Source organism: Arvicanthis niloticus, chromosome 3, assembly GCF_011762505.2.
Source record: "Arvicanthis niloticus isolate mArvNil1 chromosome 3, mArvNil1.pat.X, whole genome shotgun sequence".
Taxonomy (NCBI): domain Eukaryota; kingdom Metazoa; phylum Chordata; class Mammalia; order Rodentia; family Muridae; genus Arvicanthis; species Arvicanthis niloticus.
Window position 1 is genome coordinate 102,477,731 of NC_047660.1, and position 20,280 is coordinate 102,498,010.

The following is a 20,280-nucleotide window of genomic DNA, read 5'->3' on the forward strand; positions in this document are numbered from 1 at the left end:
CAGCAGCTCCACTTGAACATACTTACACCTTCTGCTACAACCTCACCGTCCTTGGTCTTTGGTCTATCTAAGGTCAAAAGTGAGCTGCCAGGGTCAGTTTTAATCTTGTACAAAGTAAAGAGTTAACCCAAATATACACCAGACCAGGACAAACATGGTGCTTCACTGGACGATAGGAGATAACTGTTCTGAAATATGAATGAAATTTTCCAACAGTCAAGAATTGAAACAGGGGCCTTGAAGGCAGTGTACAGTTTACATCACTTCCTTCTATGGAGGGTTCAGGTAAAACTGAGGACAAATCACACTGGCTGGAACCTGTCCAGGGCAACCGTGAGGAGACGCCCATGGGAACTTCAAAGATCAACGGTGCAGAGGACTTAATTACTGAGCCACAGCAGACCTGGGCCGTTGCCGTGAGAGTGTCCTTAGGGCAGTTCAGACCGGGAAGGCTTCACATGCTAAAAGGCTTTGAAGGAGGTGGGGACTATTCAAAGACAGACCCCTGCAGGTGTGGCATGAAGGGCGAGTTAGGGTCTGGCCTCCCTCTCCTTTTGCTTATCAGTGGTTAAGGCCTGAAGACCTCTAGTCCACACCAGCCTCTCAGGTGTGATGTTCTACATCATGCTCAAAGAGGTGGTGACAAGCTTGAACTGGCACTTTTGAAACTCTGAGCCACGATCTGTCTCCCTCCCCTAAATTAACTTTCTTAGGTACCCCATCATGGTCTCTGAGTCTTCTACAGCTAATAACAACCTATGATCTGGTTCAGAAACTTCCTTTCCTTCCAAGAACTGGGAGATAAACAGAGCACACCTATTCTGTAGATTCTTAAAAGCATACTAATTACTATTTACAAGAATATTTTTCTCCATTTCAAAATACTACCTAATTTTAAAGCAAATTAAGTATGAAAATTCATGCCAAACAATGAAAAATATATTATGTTCCCTTTGTTTTACAATACGTCTAAATAACAATTGTAGAGGTTACTATTGTGGTTTATTTCTTTCAAAAAGTTCAAAAACAGTATAGTATTGTTATTAAAAAAAAAAAAAAAGGTACCAGCAAACCACATCTATAAACCAAATGAAGCCCACAGGACACTTTGGATAAAGTCTGTGGAACACAGACAGCCACAGTCTCAGTTAGCAGGTGCACGTACCTGCCACTGGGTGCTTCCATACACTTCTGCAGAGTTACAGGACTGGTCGAATTTGAACTCGAGTGCTAACTAACATAATCAAGGTAAATCACAAATCATGCATCATTTATAAAATGCAAATGTGACAACTGACCGATTACTAAGCCACCTTCAAGCTCCACAGGCCTCCTGAGTTTAGGTGTCCAGTGCGGCACTTCTCACGTGCAGTGGTACAGTGGCAACAAAAGACCATGTCAGTGTGAACGGGGGTCCAGAGAAGATCCCTCAGGGCATGGAGGTCAGCTGAGCTACCACACTGTGCTAGCACTGGGAGGAAGAACAGAAGGGAACATGGGTGGTGGCAGGAAAACAGTAGTAACTGTAAAGCCGGGAGACACAGTGGGCTTCTGAGCCTAGGGATGAACACTGCCCAGTACAGTGGCTCTCGACCTTCCTAACGCTGTGGTCCTCTAATACAATTAACTCCTCGTGTTGTGGTGACACTAACCATAAAATTATTTTCATTGCTACTTCATGACTGTAATTTTGCTACTGTTATGAATCATAATGTAAATACCTGATATTCAGGATATCTGACATGCGACCCCATTGAAAGGGCATTCAAAGAGGGTGTGACCCACAGGTGAGACTTGCTGGCCTGGGAGAAAGCATTTCTGAATGGAGTAGAAGCAAGGTAGGGCCTTTGAAAGTTTCACGACAAACAAATTTAGCAGACAGGACACAAAAACTACTGGGAGTTTTTAAAAGAGAAATACGATGATTAGATTTCTACCTAACAAAGATTATATATGGCTAAAGGAGGTATTTCTGACTGGGAAACAAACTAGTGGAGACACCAAGTGCCATCTTAGTCCTTGAGAAGGAAAATATGAAGAGACAGCTCAACAAGGAGAAATAACATCGCTAGAGCACTGGGCAAGGATGAGAGGGCAGCCTTCCAACAGCCTGAATTATCACAGAAATGATTAAAGACAAGGGAAGCTGTAATGCTATTCTGCATGAAGAATGATGTGAATTTCAGCGAATTTCAAGCTGGTAAAAGGAGAAATAACATAGAAATGAAACTGACACATTGTAGAAATGGCTAGAAATATATACATGTGAGAGATCACTAAGAAACAATTCATAAAAGCAGAATGGCTGACTTCAGAACTGGAAAAGCCCTGAGTTGAATAAAAATTAAGCTGCCTCCAACTCAAAGATCAGCCTCCTGAAGGCCAGAAACTATCACTTCAGGTGACTACCATCGAAACCTTTAAAAAGGGGGTAGGGGGTTGGGGGAAGGGTAGGAGGGGTGAGTTCTTCAAGATTTAGATCCTTAAAGACTTTTTTTTTTTTTTTTTTTTTTTTGGACTGTAACTTTGCTTTTTAAGGAAAAGAAATATTTTACTTACAACATACTTATCCTGGGGACATTAATATATGAAAAAAAAAAAAAAAGTTCCAAAAAGAATCTTCATCCTCCAGCAAACACCTCCAAGGCTAACTAACTAGAACCCAATAACTGAGGTGACTCTGGGATGCTCGAATCCAGAGTGAAGTTACCTCAGGCTTCTTTACTAGGCAGCTTTAGTGGTCCTCCTCTGTACCTGACCAAACAGTCCTGTGACCATAGCTATTCCCTTTAGAATATAAAAATACATACCATATTCCAAGAACCAAAGCCAGAGAGCATCTGAGGCCCGAGGAGTGACGTCACCTGCTCTGCTTGCCTCTACCTCCTAAGTGTTTCCTCCGACATACATGCTTCAATTCGTTTGTTCTGTTATATAAAAATTTCAGGAAACTTCCACACTGGAACATGGAATTTGGGGTAACCTAAATCTGTGTTTCCTAAGCCACGGTCACTCATACTTGGCTCCAGAATAAAGTCTCTCTTACAAATTATACCATGTGCAATGAGAACATGGCTAGAAGGAACTCACAGAACCACTGTTTATGGTCATACAAAACCCAGGACACTGCTTAAAACTCCACTTGTGTAGTCCCAAGTTGGACTAACTACATGTGAAATCCTCAGGACGTCACAGAAAAATCTACCTTCCCACGCTTTCTTTGGTTGCTAGAAGCCCTAACTACAGTTAATTTTTTTTTTTTTAACCACATAATGTTAGCTAAGGCCAAGCTGTGTCCCTGTGAGGAGACATCTGCTCACTTATGCCTTGTGTCCCTCCTTGGTCCATTTATTCCTGCACCTTGCGGGCAGACATGTCGGGGAAAGCTTTAAGTGAAAGATGGAGGATTAAGGTCGGATACTTTCAGGAAGAAACAGAAACCAGCAAAGGGCACAGGAGGCAAGACATTGAGGGAATGAACTCAGGAAGGGAAGGAAGGACAGAGAGACGAGGGGTGGAGAGAAGGGAAGTAACTGTCCTTACATTCAGCATCAACAATTATCAGCTCATAGTCGCCGATGTTTTTCCTACAATTTTCCAGTTAACCTTCACTAACATTAATCACTCCAATGTCTGTGCAACTGTGAGTAACTGATTCTTTAAGCTCTGGCTCCAGAAAGCTATTAAATAAGTCATAGTCAACAAGGCATTGATTGCATCTCAAAACACACATACACAGGGGGGGGGGGAGGGGGGGGAGGGAGAGGGAGAGGGAGAGAGAAAGAGAGGGAGAGGGAGAATTAACATGTGAGCAACTGAGGTCATGGTGCCAGCTACTGTGAGCGTTTGTCATGTTGGCTGAACCCGAACAGAACCTGTGCTATAGACTGGAATCCCCATCCCTTTCTGTATGCCCCAACTCGAAGGCTTGGAAATGATTCAATCGAGGCAAAGGGTCTGTTCTTACAGCAGACTCTCCTAACAGGATCAATGCTTGGATCTCTAATGGATGGAAGGGAGAGAAGAGGGAAGGGAAGGAGGAAAGGAAGAGGGAGGGAGGGAGGGAGGGAGGGAGGGAGGGAGGGGAGGGGAGGAAAGGAAGGGAAGGTTTTTCTCAGCTGAGTGACAACACACAGACAAGGAAGCAGCCCACAAGCCAGAGAGCTCCTTCACTACTACACACCACGTTAGCACCTAGACCTTGGACGTGCCAGGTCTTTAGAGCTGTGAGAAATGGATGTCTGTATGTAAGCCACTCAGTCTATTGCTCTGTTACAGCAACACAAACTGTGAAATGTGTGGAATGAGACAAGCTGCAGTAGTGAAGAAAACTACAATCAGTCAAAAGCAAAAACAGTCTCCTCTTACTCCTTTATTCAACACATACTTACTGAGCCAAGCTGAATATCTAGACAACTATGACAAGGGTGGCAGTCGCTATAAATGTCCCAATGCAGCATAAAGGAAAAGGTCAGGCATGGTGGTACATGATGACAAGCTCTCAACAGGCCCAGGCAAGGGGATTCCAAGTCTGAAGCCAGCCTAGGCTATGTAGTGAGACGCTGTCAAAGAAAAGAGTGCTCATCAGAGCATCGAGCATCAGGCTTATCTAGCAAATACCAACGTCCAAACTCAACTGCCAATCCCAGTGTGGAAAACAGTGGAGACTGAACAGAGGACGGTTAGAGACTAGACCCATTGACAATCCCTGAAGACTTTGCAGCCATCAGTTGGGTGCAGGCCATTGCAGGTTTCCTGAAAAAATTCGAGCACTATCCAAACCATAACACTAACTAACTGTAATTAGGAGTTCAGTCTAGGAGAGAGAGTTAAAAAAATAATAATTGCAGGCAATCTCTCTACAAATGTTCAGTAGGTCACTGAAATTCTTCCTTTGCTATGAGCCCATCTTCTCCTCAGTATTCTATTCTACGTCAAAGCTGCCTCAGAACAGGATTTCGTAGTTTGGACCTTAATGTGGTAACGACTCCAATGTGTCTCCCCCTACCCCCAAGTCAGTCTGCACTTTGGACTTCTAGCAAGGACAGGGACCACTGCAAACTGAATTAAGCATCCAACGAACACTACAGAGAGCAGGCTTAGCATTTTTGAAACCACGGATGATCCCTTAACTGAACCAAACCTGCCAATTACCTTAAAATCAAAGAATGGTGTGGTAAGTCAAAAACAAAAGCATTTAAAAGCCATATTTATAATTTTAACACATAATTATTCTACCTGACCCATAAGCCTTAAAATTTTACACTATGATTCAAAACTTTATCAGCAAAGTATATGTCAATTCTAATAAAGTAAAATTCATTTTTAAGTCACACAAAACAGCAGTTAACTCACACATCTGTTTAAATAAATCTATCGACAAATCATAATAATACCTCACAGTTTTTATTCTGGTTCCGTACCGCTGCCTTTTGGGCTATTCAGGTCTTCTCAGTTTATTTATGCAAAACATACTGCTGAATTCTAACACTCATCAATTTTTCTTATTGTTCTAAATTGGTTTCAGGTTTCATTAATTAATAGTTTTGAGACAGCTGCTTATAATTTAATGTAGTCACACAATTACTCAATACGTCCTCAGAGCTACATTTAGGAAGCAGACATTTAATTCAATTCAATAGATGCTTCTGTACAAATACAACATGACCTAGACAAATTACACATTTAAAAACAGACTGCAGTGACAGCTAAATAGATGTGTTTATTGTAAGCTTCTGTTTACTGGCACTTAAACTCCTCAGAATATTTCCTCTTGGATATGGAATGTTTTCAGTCGTAGAACTGACTATGGTTTAAAGTTGCCCGAGTGAGTTACCTAGCCTCCTATTTCCAGTGACTTCTCAAACCTCTTCAATGATACTGTCTACAATGGAGACTCCATAAGAACAACTGTACCTTAATAGAAACAAGGATGACTTTCCATAAATTAAATGATACTGTACTTAAGACAAATAGTAACTGATATGATGTGCTTAATATATATTGTGTTTTACACATGAACATAACTGTGCATTGACATACCCTCTGATGGATGTTTATTTGCATGTATTAGTCTGTGAAATGTAGTTATTCTTTTCCTAAATGTTGGGCATTGATTCTTATTCTTTGCAGTCTCTCTCCAGTCACCAATTAGCTTTTTTTTTTTTTTTTTTTTGCCTTAATATCATCCCAAATGATCACCCTAGGCTGAACAACATGTGGATACAGAAGTTTTATGAGTTCAGTGTCTTTAGAGCACTAGATCTGAAGGTGGCCAGCACATCTAACAGGGCATAAAGGACTACATCAACTTCCTACCACACAACTGTCCTGTCAGTCTCTCAGAAGCTTGGATGTGCTCTCAAAGCCTTAGATTTTGAGGATGTCAAACCAGTGCTTGGAATGGAGCAATCAATCTTTACAGATTGTTCAATAAAATAGTCAGGAGCCTAGAGTAGCCTATGCACTGCTAGAATTCTCTAAACATTTAGTGAGTTAATCTCATTAAGCCCTGAGGTCAGCAAATTTACAATTAATTCACAACTCTCTAATTTAAGGCTTTATTGAATGTGAGGATTTTGTGAGGACACTGTCTTCACATCCATTCCATCCCTAACTCCCCTGTCCCCTCAACCAGCTGCTCTTGAATAAGGTTTTTAATGTAACTAACTTTTCATAATTATTTTTTGATAACATATGAGGAAATGCTTATTTTGAAGTGAAAATGCTATATTATTTCTTTGAGAAATGCTTTTGTTGACCCTAGGAAAATAAGTATTGGTTTGGGCTCCAGTTCTTAGCTGGGCTGGATGCCTGAGAGGCTTACAGAGTAAAGATAATACATGGATAAAACCAATGACCTTTGAAATCTGCAGGAAATCGTAACTGCCTGAAACCCACACCACCAATTATCACATGAAAATCTTATTATTGGCACACCTTGTTTCCTGCAGGGGCCAGTGTCTGACAATCCGACTCACCGTGGACTTTCGAAGGTGAGTCCCACATGTTCCTGTGAGACACTGCACACTTCCATGGTTTTGATTTGTATTTAATGTAGCTTATTTAAATCTGATTTTATTTTTCCATTGCATGACTATTAATCTACTGTACAGCTCTAGCTATGGTTAAATTTGATTAGGCCTCACACTTCACTGATCAATCTGATGTGGTTTACATGACTTGGTACAGGTCTACTGTCAAAGTTTGCTCACCAAAGCCTTTGTTTTCCAACTACAACTGCTTAAATTAACTCATGCTTTGCTATGTGTTTGCACAATGAAAAAGAAGCCTTTATGTCTCTTCTTAAGCAGGCACAAAAATAATTTTGCTAAAATATTAATAGTACCAAGAACTATTTTCCTTTCTCAATTCTTATTTATATCATGACAAAAATTTTAAAGTTCATAATTAAGACTAGAAACAAAAATACAATTTTTCACGAGTAAAAATGCTCACCATGAAAACTGGTTATCAAAGACAAAAGCTTAAAAGGTACCTTCGATTTTAATCTGTACATAATTACTAAAACCTCAGGACACAAGCCACAGACTCTGCCCATGGCTTTTATGTAGTAAAAACACAGTGGTAGGAAGGGGTGAGCAGGGTATGGATATTCAAGTCTATCTTCATCCCACCCTGAGAGAAGACTCATTTAGGGTAGCAGGCGTTATTCTGAAATCATCAACAATTTTCAAACTTCTTAAAACATTTACATATTTGTATGTGCGCTTGGGCACACCCACATGTTCCACAGTACGTGTATAGAGGTCAGAAGGCCAACTTGCAAAACTTGAATGTCTTTTGCCATGTAGATCCTGGGGTCAAACTCAGGTCATCAAGCTTGGCAGGCACCTTTACCTGCTGAGCCACCTTGCTTCCCTCCAAAAACTAGTTTTAACTGCTGAGTTGGGTATCACCTGGGTGGGGACAGAATTACATAGTTCCTGCCCCTGGAACAGGGCCAGCAGGCATGGGTCTCCATGAGTGTTGGTGGCTGCTGTGTTAGGCTTGTTTCTATAATACTGTACATATTTTCACATTCCTCCAAGGAATGTCCTTCCTGTTAACGTTAATGACTCCATGAAAATCAGAGACAACATGAGTCTGGGAGGCAAAGGTTTGGCAAATTTTTTCAGCAAAATGGTAAATGCTGTGACCTCCAGGACAGTCCTTAAGGCTGTGGAAAAGAACTCTAAAACCACGAGTTAGACAATATATAATTTCTCAACCATGAAAAAAATAGAAGGCTGCAATATGAATTGGATGAGGAGCTTCTTCAACAGATCTGAAGGGGACAGAGGCAACTGCAGTATGAGGCAGCTTGTCAGAAGGATACAAAGACAAGCAGATACAAATGCAGGCAGATTCCTGAGTTCAAAGTCAGCCTGGGACAGAGCAAATTTAGGTCCAGGTATGATTGGAATGCTAATTCCAAGGCAAGGTCCCACCAGCTACCTTATGTCTGCTTGTGTTTGCTGTTTTGTCCTCAGAGTCAAGGGGCTAAGGTCATGGAATGGTGATTCATAGAATGAAGCAAAGGGACTCTGAAATAAATAACTGAACTGATACATAAATAAAACCTGGGCTTTTGGTCTGCATGAGATGAGCTAGCAGAAAGTGATAGCAGTTCTTTAGAATTTTTCTCTATCGAGAGCTGAGCTGTCTGGAGATCTCTGGAGAGCGAATACAGCTCTCAGAATTTTTTCTAATAGGATTTCTAACATCCCAAGAATTACTTAGAGAGCGGACACAGCTCTTTTAGAATGTTTCCTAGCTGCTATCCAGGGAAGGCGTCTGAAGAGCAAACAAACACTACTCTTTTAGATTTATTTATTTATTTACTTATTTATTTATTTGCTTTCTGATTTTGATTGGAAAACCAAGAATTACTTTTAGAATTTTTCTAACAGGATTATCTTTCTCTGCAAAAGTGTAACTTTAGCTTTCTAGTATTCAACTTTAAAAATTTATTGCCTGTCACATATGCCTTCTTATCTGCAGTTTCTAGTTCCAAAACTTCAGATGTGAGTACACGTGGGGCAACAACAGAAACCAGGAAAATATAAAGAGATGGGTGGGGCACTCAAGTGAGGACTCACAGGAGACAGGAAATGAGAAACGAGTAAAAGTTAATACAGAAGGAGAAGGAGGGGAGAGGGACAGATAACACCAAGGTTGTTTGATAAAACCTCAGATATGCATATATAATACATATATATTTACCTAAAACCATATGTAATACACACATAGGAATCACTTGTGAAGTCATGCCACTAGGACTGGTACTGACAATGTCGCTCACAAACCAGGCATAAGGACTCTCATTTGGAATGGTTGGCCAGGGTAATCCAAGTGGTTCCCCAAACAATCCAGACTATGGCTGTTGCTCCCGGAGGGTGAAGCCCTATTGTTGAAAATCTCACAAGATCAGGAAACAGGATTTGGATGAGTCCATCTGGATCAAGCCTTCTTTCTCTCTGTCTAACTTCCATGGTGCTAGAAAATATTTTGCAAGATGCAAAGGGTGATGGGGACAAGTAAACCCAGCTGTGATACCTATGAACCAAAGGATACCTATGAATCAAACGACGAGCCTAGCAAGGTAGGCATAAAGGCGTGATTAGTGACACCATGAAGGTGGTAAACAGCAGCTGTCCACTCAACTTAAGGCCCACTCCATAAGACAGAAAACTTGCTAGGTCTAGTGAGGTCATGGATCTTCGCTAGATCTATAGAAGTACATTCTAAATATTCCCTTTACACCCACAGGCAGCAGTGATCACCCATCATCAAAGAAACTCCTGTTTACAGCAAATGAGGACCAACACAGAGCACCACCACGAGACACTATTCAGAGGTCGATCAATGGACCATGGGGAGTCCCACCCCCATCTATATCACAGCTTATAGATTTAAGGCTTAGGAAATGGCACAGAAGATAGGGTGGGAAGATTCTAAGAGCCATAATACCTGGAAGTCTGCTACCAAACAGTCTCTCATAGAAATAGCTGCATAAACAAGATCGGAACAATGGCAATATTAATAGACATGTTAACCCAGAAGGGGGAAATGTTACCACGTCAAACCTCCTGAACAAGGAACTTAGGCAGGCAACTGACAAGATAACCTCTCCATGGAAGAGTACTCTAACTGTTTAACCAAAGCAAAGTGGTCAGCTCTGAAAACATATACACATAAACAAGACAGACTCATCAGAGAGAGAGAGACAGAGAGAGAGAGAGAGAGAGAGAGAGAGAGAGAGAGAGAGAGAGAGAGAGAATGAATGTGTGTATGCGTGTAAGATAATAATCGCGAGGAAAAGGTTGTCAATTTGAGAGTGCTGGTGGGAGTGTCCATGGATGGAGTTAGAGGGAAAGGTATGGAAGAAGCTGGAGAAGGAAAGAAAAGGAGGAAGACGATGTCATCATACTTTAATGAACAATGTATGTAAAATGTTTGTTTCTTAAAACTAAAAGAAAAATGAAGAAATATGCCTTTTACAGAAATATAGCCTGTGCCTTGGGTAGGCGTTAGTAACTGAGGTCCTGGAACATAGCTAGCAGGCAGCCTGTGCACACACAAGCCACAGGCTTCGTTCCACCAGGAGTGCAGAGAGACTGTTAAAAAGAAAAGAAATAAAAGCTTATCTTTGCACACCTACCCTCACTCCACACCCATGGGTCTAGGAAGCACTCTGTACCATTCAGCAAGTCCTTCCCAGACACAGTCTCAAATGTGGTTTGTGGAAATCAGATAAGATATGTTGCGGCCCGAGCTGACCCACGCTTGGGGGCCAAAATGTTGAGGACCGCTCTATCAATGTTGGAACCCGCACTGCCGAAAGCCTTGGGGGTTAAACTGTTAGAGCTCGCACTGCCCCAAGCTGCTCCAATCTGCGGAGAGAGAGTGAGGACGGACGGGAAGAATGGAGACCAGACAGAGTGTGATTCAATCCCATGTATTCTTCAGTCTCTCTTCTTCTCTCCAAGTCCCAAGTCTTGAGTTCCTAGTCCCTAGTGCCTCCAAGTCCCAAGTTACTTCTTCCAAGTGCTAAGTGCCTAATGTCTAATCCAAGTTCTTCCTCCAAGTGCCAAGTACCTACTACCTAATAATTCTAATTCTTCTCTAGTCCAAGTGTCTTCTTTCTCAGTGCCTAATTTCTACTCCAAGTTGTACTCCAAGTTGTTCTCTCTAACCTAATTCCTAGTTCCAAGTTGTACTCCTTGTTGTACTAATGTCTAATAACTAACTCCAAGTTGTTCTGTAAGTTGTACTGAACTCTTCTGTCTGCCTCTGGCCTTTTATATGTTTCACTTCTAAACCACGCCTTTAAGCCACGCCTTTAATCATGCCCTTAGGTCTTGTCTCTAAATCTGATCTCTAAGTCACGCCCCTTAAATCACACACCTTTAAGTCTCACACACCTTTAAGTCTCACACACCCAAGGGAACATCCTGGGGTCTAAAACAAGATGTTATCAGAGTGTGCTCAGCTGTTATAGGCTATTGTAATCAAATCTCTTATCAGGGTATATGGCTCAAGATGGCTGCAAGGATGATAGCCGCCTTCTGTCAGCTCCCCACAAAGATGATTCATAATGAACATAAAAAGTCAAATTTTCAATAAGTGAGAATATGTTCCTTTAAACACAAAAATTCAGTATTCCCAACAGTATGGCAAAGTGGGCGGGGACTTCTGAATTGTGGGTTACTTCTTGTTCCCAGGTCCCATGTCACACATTTTTGGTCCTTCGTCCCCATCTACCCCCATCCCATCCCTACCCTACAATTATGAATTTTAAATTTTGTGTAAGTACTCTCTATTCATGAACTGACAATAATGAAGATGCTGAGGCCATAGGATGATAAAAATGTCACAGATTCCAAGCTCACAGTCTCCATACCAACAGAGTCGAGCTTTCCAAATGTCTATTCTTTTGGGGCTTGTATAACAGAAACATTCCTAAGGCTCCCCATGGCTTTTAGAGAAAGGAACAATATCCTTAACCTGGCCAAAAAGATGGCAGATGCACAGGGCCTGGCCTGGGCCTTGGCATCCAAGTCTCTAGTTTCCCTGCTCAGGAACACATCTTCCTCATACCATTCCTCATATAGTGACCTCTCTGCCTTGAACTCTTTTCCCTTACACTGGATATTCAACATTGGCCCCAGAGACATTTTCCCAGAGACAACCTCCTGGTGGGTATGGTCCCCTGTACCTGCCGTCCCTGAACTGGAGGGCTGAGCAAGAGGGTTAGGTCCTGAAGCAGGCCTGAGCTGCATAGTAAGACCCTGTTTCAAAAAAGAAACAGAAAAACCAAACATAATTTCCTCTGGCTTTCTCTCTATATATCCCATGTGCTATGCTGTCTGAGTAGCCCAAATTTCTCTTTCTAACCTTTCTTCTGACCTCCTTCGCCAGAGTGTCTGTCAGCTCAGTTCTTTACTCCATAAGTGGGATCCAGTGATGGTTCTGTTCATTACAGTAAAACCTTGCCAAGCACCAGGCTCTGCACACAGCTAGAAGAACCCAGATGTTCCCAGATGAGGATAGTAACAACAGTTCCCTCATAAGGTTCTTTTGAGGATTCAACTGTATAATTCACATAAAAGCCTGCCCACCATTCAACACATTGGATGTTTTCTATGACTGAATAACAAAGAGTGATCAGGCAACATTTATTAAAACTCTTCAAAACCAGATGACTGACAGAGCTCCACTCCACTAATTTATGAAACCCACAGTGTTTGTTATAAAGAAATAATTAGGACCTCAGTAGGAAAACTGCTTGCTGCTAAGTCTTGTGAATTAAGTTCAAACCCTAGGACCCACATAGCACAGGGAGAGAAGTGATGTATTTAAGCTGTCCCTGACTTTCACAGGATGTGTTCTATGCCAAATGCACACTGCCCCCCAATATAAAAAATGATAAGAAACAAATAAAGAGAACTATGCAGAATACTAATAAAGATGATATCCAGCATACCATCAGTTTTAAAAGTAAAGGCTTCTACTTACTGATGAGGGGTTGATTATGGGTCATTCAGACACTGAAATCTATTTTCTTAACTATTCCTGGAATTTCTTTACAATGTGAATTTTCATAACAATAACAACAAGCTACTTTACAGGCTGTCACTATGTTTAAAGATGCGACAAGATTATATACCAGTGCCACATGTAGGGATAGGAACAGCAGTGCAGTTTGCAGCTACTGGATGTGAGAAGAACTTCCATCTGGAACATGAGTCAGGGGTTAAGTGCCTAGAGCACGTCCAGAAGGCCTGGCTTTGTCTTCCAGCACCCACTTCAAGTGGCTCACTGACTCCAACTCCAGGGGACAGGATACCTTTTTCTCATGTGCACGTACCCCCTTCCCACCCCAACACTACACATGTAATTAAAAGAAATAAAATAAATCTTTTAAAAAAATTTATTTTGCAATGCTCAAAACTGAAGCCAGGGTCTTACTCATTAAAGACAAATATTCTCTTTAAAACTGGGCCAGACTCACAGCCCTAAAACAATGTCAGTAACATCTTATCAAAAGTATTTTATTTATACTTTATCAAGGGGCTTTTGGGCAACGATCATTTAGTCTGTGAATAGTCAAGTTTGTTAACATTTGGATCAAACATTACACTTTAAGTAAAACCAATGCTTAAAAGGAAATGAGTGATAGGTCAGGATGAGCCATAGGTCAGGATGAGCCATAGGTCAGGAGGTTCATTCACTTCTTTTGCCCACGCTTACTGAGGAGTTATGGCAGTAGATAGTTTCGGGGGGGGGGGGAAGAGAATCACTTGGGAGGGGTCTATTTATTTATTTAATATGTATGGATGATTTTTCTACATGCATGCATGCATGCATGCAGAGGCCAGAAGAGGGCATTGAGTCCTCTAGAACTGGAGTTATAGACAGTTGTGAACCACCAAGTAGGTGCTAGGAATTGAACCTGGGTCCTCTGGAAGAGCAGCCAGTGCTATTAGCTTTGGTGCCATCTCTCCCACCTGATATATATATATATTCTGTTTTGAGGGTATGGCCGGTTGTAGGTTTCCTATGCTTCAGTGGATGGGCCCTTGCACATATGGGCGGCACCCAGTGGGTTTAGTGGTTTCTCAAACAAAACAAAACAAACAAAAGGCATGAAGTTTGGAGGTGAAGTGTAATGGGGGAACATATGGGGGTCTGAATGGGGAAAATAGGGGTAGGTATATCACCTTATTTCTCAAAAAATATATATTTCGTTTTTTATATAAAGTTGTTTCAAAACTGTAAAGTAGCCACAAAGATGTCACCTGTTACTTGATTAAGCAATGGGTCACAGACATATTTCTGGTAACACTGTACTCTCGGTTTGTTGGGAAGCTGGTTTGTGGAGGGTGATTATTAGGCACAGCAGAGTGACCTCAAGGTGTGGCAGTGCTCACTAAGCTGTTGAAAGCAACAACTAACAGGCAGGTCAAAAAGCAAAACATTTCTTTGTGTCTTTACCTGAATGAACAGGAATATTAGTCTTTTTCTTCTTTGGATTCTCAAAGTGAGTCACAGGCTCCTGTTGAGCCTCTGGCCTATGGGCTTTCAACTAAGACTTCCCTATTGCTTCCCTGGACTCAGAGCTCTGGACTCAGTCTGGAGCTGGATTACCAGCTTTTCTGGGTCACCACCACTAAATGTAGGTCCCGGGACTTACTAGCACCAATAATTGCAAGCCAACTCCTCACAATAATCTTTTTTCACATAAATGTGTGTGTGTACACACACACACACACACACACACACACACACACACACAATTTGGTCAGTTTCATTTCTCTGAAGAATCCTAATACCATCCCAAATCCTGACTTCACAATCTTCCATACCCCAACACAAGTCCTTCCATCGCATACCCCAAATCATCTTTCAAAAGTCCATCAGAAAACATGTTTTAAACCTGAGATCTATTGTTGACACTTACTTTGCAGGGGCAGCACCAGGATGGAGCCTAGGACTTCGTACATGCTAGGCAAGTGCTACCACAGAGCTACACCCCGGCCTTTATCTTTAGAATGCCTAGTGCATGTTAACCAGAGAGAACGCAGGACTAGAGCAAAGTAATTCTGTTCCAGATCAATGGAGTTGTAAGCTCCAAATCAGGGACCGCCCATGATAAACGGGTATAAACCCTGTTCTAGTAAGTGCCCAAACAGCAATCTGAGATTAAAAAAAAAAAAAAAAAAAAGTCTACAGATATACTATTGAGTTCATTTTGTATTGTCTATCTACTGTTGGGCGTGAGGCCTACCTTGGAGTGTGGTTCATACGCTCAGTGAAACTCCATTGGAGAAACCTAATTTTCCCTTTGTAAGACCAAAATGACCAGGACTTCTAACCAGCTAGAAAGTGACTTAGAGACACTGGATACAGAGAGACTGCAATGCTAAATTTGTTAGAAGAAAGGGCTCTTGGGTGGCTCTTTGGGTTTATGGCTAATAAACTCAGGAAATTCAGGACCTGAGGTCTAGCTTAGCTATAGCTAACATGCCCAAGTGTCCAGCTTCCAGGAGCACAGACCAGAGATGAAAGCATGGAAGAGCTGCCTGGTGACTTGCATGCCACACCCCACACTTCTGAGTCTCCAGGGACACTGTAACTTCCTCCCCACTTCAATGATCATTCAGAAAAGGAAAGAAGTCCTTCCTGTATAAAATAATCCCAGCTGGGATTAGGAAGATGGAGGCAGGAGAATCAGGAATGTGAGGCCGGTCTGGGCAACACACCAAGCCCTATTTCACAAACACAAAAGGAAAGAAAAGAGGCCGCTAAGGACAGAGATAAGGTGCCAATAGTCTCATGTCACAGAAAAAGTGTTTTATATAACAGAAACATTAAGACAGAAACTTCCTTTTGTGGGGTTATAGTTTATAAGATCACTAGTAAACACAGGCTTTTATAAATAACATAATAATCTAATATTTGATACTGCACTGAAGCAGCACATGAAGGCCACCCTAGAGTCAGTGCATGAAAAAAGTCCATGTTTTCTGTTGTTCTACTCCCAGCTATGTTAAAATCATTTGCTTTCTTTCTCTTCAGGTACTACGAATTTCTCCATAGGCTTAATACATATTAGATAGATATTCTACCACTGAGCTATATTCCCAGCCTAATTCTTGGTGTTTTAAAAACGATTTACTTCCTGTGCCTGTGTGAGAATGGCTAATACTGAGGAGACCAGAAGAGGCATAAGATCCCCTGAAACTGGAGCTACAGGCAGTGCTAAGTTGCATGTGAGTGCTAGGAACTGACCCCAGGTCTTTTGCAAAACGAAAGTGCTTCTAACCTCTGAGCCATCCCTGAAGCCCTGATGCTTTTTGGTTTGTAATAAAAGCCATTTCTACCCAGGACTCATCCTCTCTCACACTCTATCCTTCTGTCCTATTAAAAACATCTGCCGGTTGTCATCTAGTTACTGTTTTCATATTCGTTTTTCTAATCATTCCTAAGTTCTTGGTCTCTCCCTCAGTGTGCTCAATACCATCCACCTTTTCTTTATAAGTTGTCTTCTCACAGTCATCTCACTAGGATATTTTCAGTGGAAGTTACTGAATAGATAAAACGAACATGGAAATGAAGGAAAGCCTTCAACAGTAAGACCATAAGGAGTCACTGCCCCTAGGGGTGTGGCTGCAGTGCCACGTGTGTGTCAGTAGGTGGCAGAGAGAGGAGAGAGGCTGCGTCTACTGTCGGTGTCCTGACCTATGAACAGCCGAATGGTTAACAGCATTAACACTCCCTGAGACAATCATCAGTCTGGTGCCAGGCAAACCTGGATGGGCTCCCAGGACAGGGAGCAAACCTGGGACTAGAAGAATCCTGCCCTGGGCAGAAATGAGCCCATGACAGATGACCCTAGAATGAAGCTACTCAGGTGAGCTCAAGTGAGAAGCAAGCCTGTGAAGACCACCAGAACAGTGCCATGGGGCCAAGATCGGACCTAGCCTGAGATCAGTATGGCAGCATACAGGCTTAGGAGGGGGCAGACCATGCCTGAGATGACCCCTGCCTGGTACCACAATACCAGGCAAGACATAGCACTCCTGAGACAACTCCAGACACTCAGAGACCCCAGGCAAGTAAACGGTGGAGAAATGGAGAAGAGAAACAGAAGGATGTGAACACAAAGAAGAAAGACAGCAGAACTGAATACTCTAGGGTAGTGAGGAACACCCTGATATGAATAGACAAAAGGGTGTACTGGGGGATACCGAGTGATACATTATAGCTTCCACAAGCTCTTCTTCTCTGTTGGGGGGAGGTTGCAAGGGTGGAGGGTGAGTAGAAAAGGAGGTAGAGATGAGTGGGAATGAAGTACATGATGTGAAATTCACAAAGAACCAACAAATAGTTTTAAAAACTAAAAAAAAAATAACATAAGCAGTCAACCAAGCATCAGAGTTTCTTTGAAGCTCTGACTACTGAGTTTATACTCACAGAGAACTAAGAAAGGTGAGGCGACCACCAGCCTTTATACTCTAACTTTGAATACAAACCACTGATTTTCTCAAAATGTTTTCAATTTTTTTTTAACATGGAAGAGTGTTTTGATCACATGTATGTATGTGTGTCACATGTATACATCATCACATCCCTCGGAACTGGAGTTATAGTCACAGGTGTCCATGTGAATTCTGGGAATCTAACCCGGGTACTCGGCAAGAGCCACAAGGGCTCTTACCTGATGAACCGACTCTCCAGCCACTATTTTTAACCAAATTTAAAAATGAAAAAGATGAAAAGCAATTCTGATGTATAGAGGGATGTACTCAGTATGTAGCAAGCATGCGTGGCTTCACATAAACCACAAGTCCAAAAATTTAAAAAAAAAAAAAAAAAGAAAGAAAGAAAGAAAAAAGGAAATAGGCAGATGAAACGTGGTACATAAAAGCAGTCTTCTCTAAGTAATGTGAGGGCTTGGGAGCAGCAGCCCAGAGTAGAATGCTTTGCTATGATGGTGCTTTTCCCACCTCCCCATCCCCAGTCGTTTGCCTCTGAATGGCCAGAAGGGGTTTGTCTGAAGTTACCCTCTCTAGCCAGCGGCCTGATCTCCAGAAGGTCAAGGAGCAGGACAGACAACGTAGCAAGCCCCAAGACAAGAATGGGTCAGCACTGCTTAGTCTTTCATCCATTGGCTCTCTCTAAAAGAGGTCATTTACCCTAGTCTCATATTGCCTTTACGCCCCACTTCTCCCCTATGAAGGGAGAAGGTTGAAGCCTGTAAGCTTCAACTGTTTACCTGGCCTGTATTTGAGTGTCATGATTTGTGACATTAACATAAGCTTGAAATTAATACATGTGCGTGCCTTCTCTCCTGTCTGTCTACTGACAGTTTGTTTCAGACTCAGTGGATTTCATCAAACCATCAAGGTTTGGACAGATGTTCCTTTCCCCACATTTAATGAAATGGTAGGTGCTTCCATAACATACAAATAGAAACATGCTTATTTAAGTACAGTGAACGACATAGTACAAGCTGTACAGACAGCTGCTTTGGCCACAGGCCTTTGCACAGGGAAACAGATAATCCAGGAACAAAGCCTAGTGCCTTTCTACTGTCCCTGAGTTACAGAGCCAGCCAGGAATGCTCCACTCTGCTGCGAAAGCACTAACAAGAGGAACATTCCCCAGACAGACTGTAGGCAGTGGTTCTCAATCTGTGGATCACTACCCCTTTGTAAACCTCTATGTCCAAAATTATTTACATTATAATTCATAACAGTAGCAAAATTACAGTTGTGAAGTAGCAACAAAAATAATTTTATAGTTGAGGGTCACCACACACGAGGAGCTGCACTAAAGGGTCGCAGCATTACAGCTTTAGAGCTTGTGCCACAAATGCTATCATCCATCCACCCCTTCCATAACTCCCTGGCTTATCTGAAAGCTGCAGACCTCACAGGAAAGCCAATGTGAGGAAGGACAGTTTCTCCCACAAATCCAGCATGTGCACAGAAAGATGCAGGGTCATAAAAACACCAAGGCCAGCAGTGAAGAAATGTGGGAAGTGGTGGCTGGGCCAACTACTATGTGGTTCACTATACTTACATAAGCATGTTTCTATTTGTATGCTAAGGAGTGCCTACCATTTCATTAAAACATGCAGAAGGGGGTGTGCTGGAGAAAGGACCTGGGTTCAGTTCCCAGTACCCACATGGTGGCTCACAACCATCTGAAACTCCAGTTTCAGAGATCTAACTCCCTCTCCTGACCTCTGTGAGCACCAAGAACATATATGTTGCACATACATGCATACATACATACAGGCAAAGCATTCACATCATAAAATAAAATAAATAAATCTGAAAAGAAAAAAGAAGAGGAACTTTAAACATACAGACAGGGTAAGGGGCTGAGATGAACTGCTTCTTACTCAAGCTAGGCCAGTACTCCTCCTACATAACAATCAGGGAAATCCCCAGACTTGCCCACAGGCCAGTCTAATCAGGGAATTACTGAGTCAAGACCTCTTCTCAGATGATTTTTCTGTAGTCCAGTTGACCGTTACTTCTAACAATGACAAACATTGGAATGTAAACAGATGATTCTCACACTTCTGTAAATGAAAAGACCACTAAATGGAGACATCAACCTGTTCCCACCCAAGCCAGTGTCAATGATTTCCTCCTGACTCTGCTCACGCTTCTCAGTCTTCCCAGGTGCTGACCGTCTCTGCCCTTTGCCTTCTGTTCAGATGCCTCGTTATTTATAAACAGCAAATCTATCCCTTTCCTCTCTTTTACAGCAAGCTACTTTTAAGTGCCTGATAGAAATGAGTAAGTCAAATAAAAGTTTCCCTTTCAACCGACCTCATCTGGCTCACAATAAATCGGTAAGATGTTAAGAAGGTTACAGGACACCAGTCACAGCCTTCGCAGCACTGGCTTATCCTCTTCGTTGTCAAATTCCTGTTAAACATGCCACATCCTTATTGTCATTCATGAGGCATAAGGGGAAATGGCTTGAAACAGCTCACAGTCCCCGCAGCACTGGCACGGTAACTTCTTCAGTCCAGCTCACTACCCTTCTGACTCCCATACTCTTACTTACTCTTCAAAGCCGACTCACTGCAGCTTCCTACAGGGAGTCTTCTTTGATTCTTCATCTTCCCAGTCAAGGTCAAACACCCCCACCCTCTCCCAAGAAACTCCATTAATATCCCACTGTTTTCCCTACAATCTTGAGTCAGAACTGTGGAAACAAGAGCTTTAACAAAGCCAAACACACCCGCCAGCC

At 42.1% G+C, this 20,280-nt stretch overlaps 1 protein-coding gene and 1 non-coding gene across 6 annotated transcripts in view; one reads left to right on the top strand and one right to left on the bottom strand.

The window, feature by feature from the left end:
* Window positions 1–20,280, bottom strand: part of LOC117706201 (ubiquitin-conjugating enzyme E2 E2) — a 267,546-nt gene that overhangs the window by 197,810 nt on the left and 49,456 nt on the right. The window lies entirely within an intron of this gene.
* Window positions 16,656–16,781, top strand: LOC117706427 (small nucleolar RNA SNORA17). The gene has a single exon (XR_004606534.1). It is a non-coding gene; the product is annotated as a small nucleolar RNA SNORA17 (small nucleolar RNA).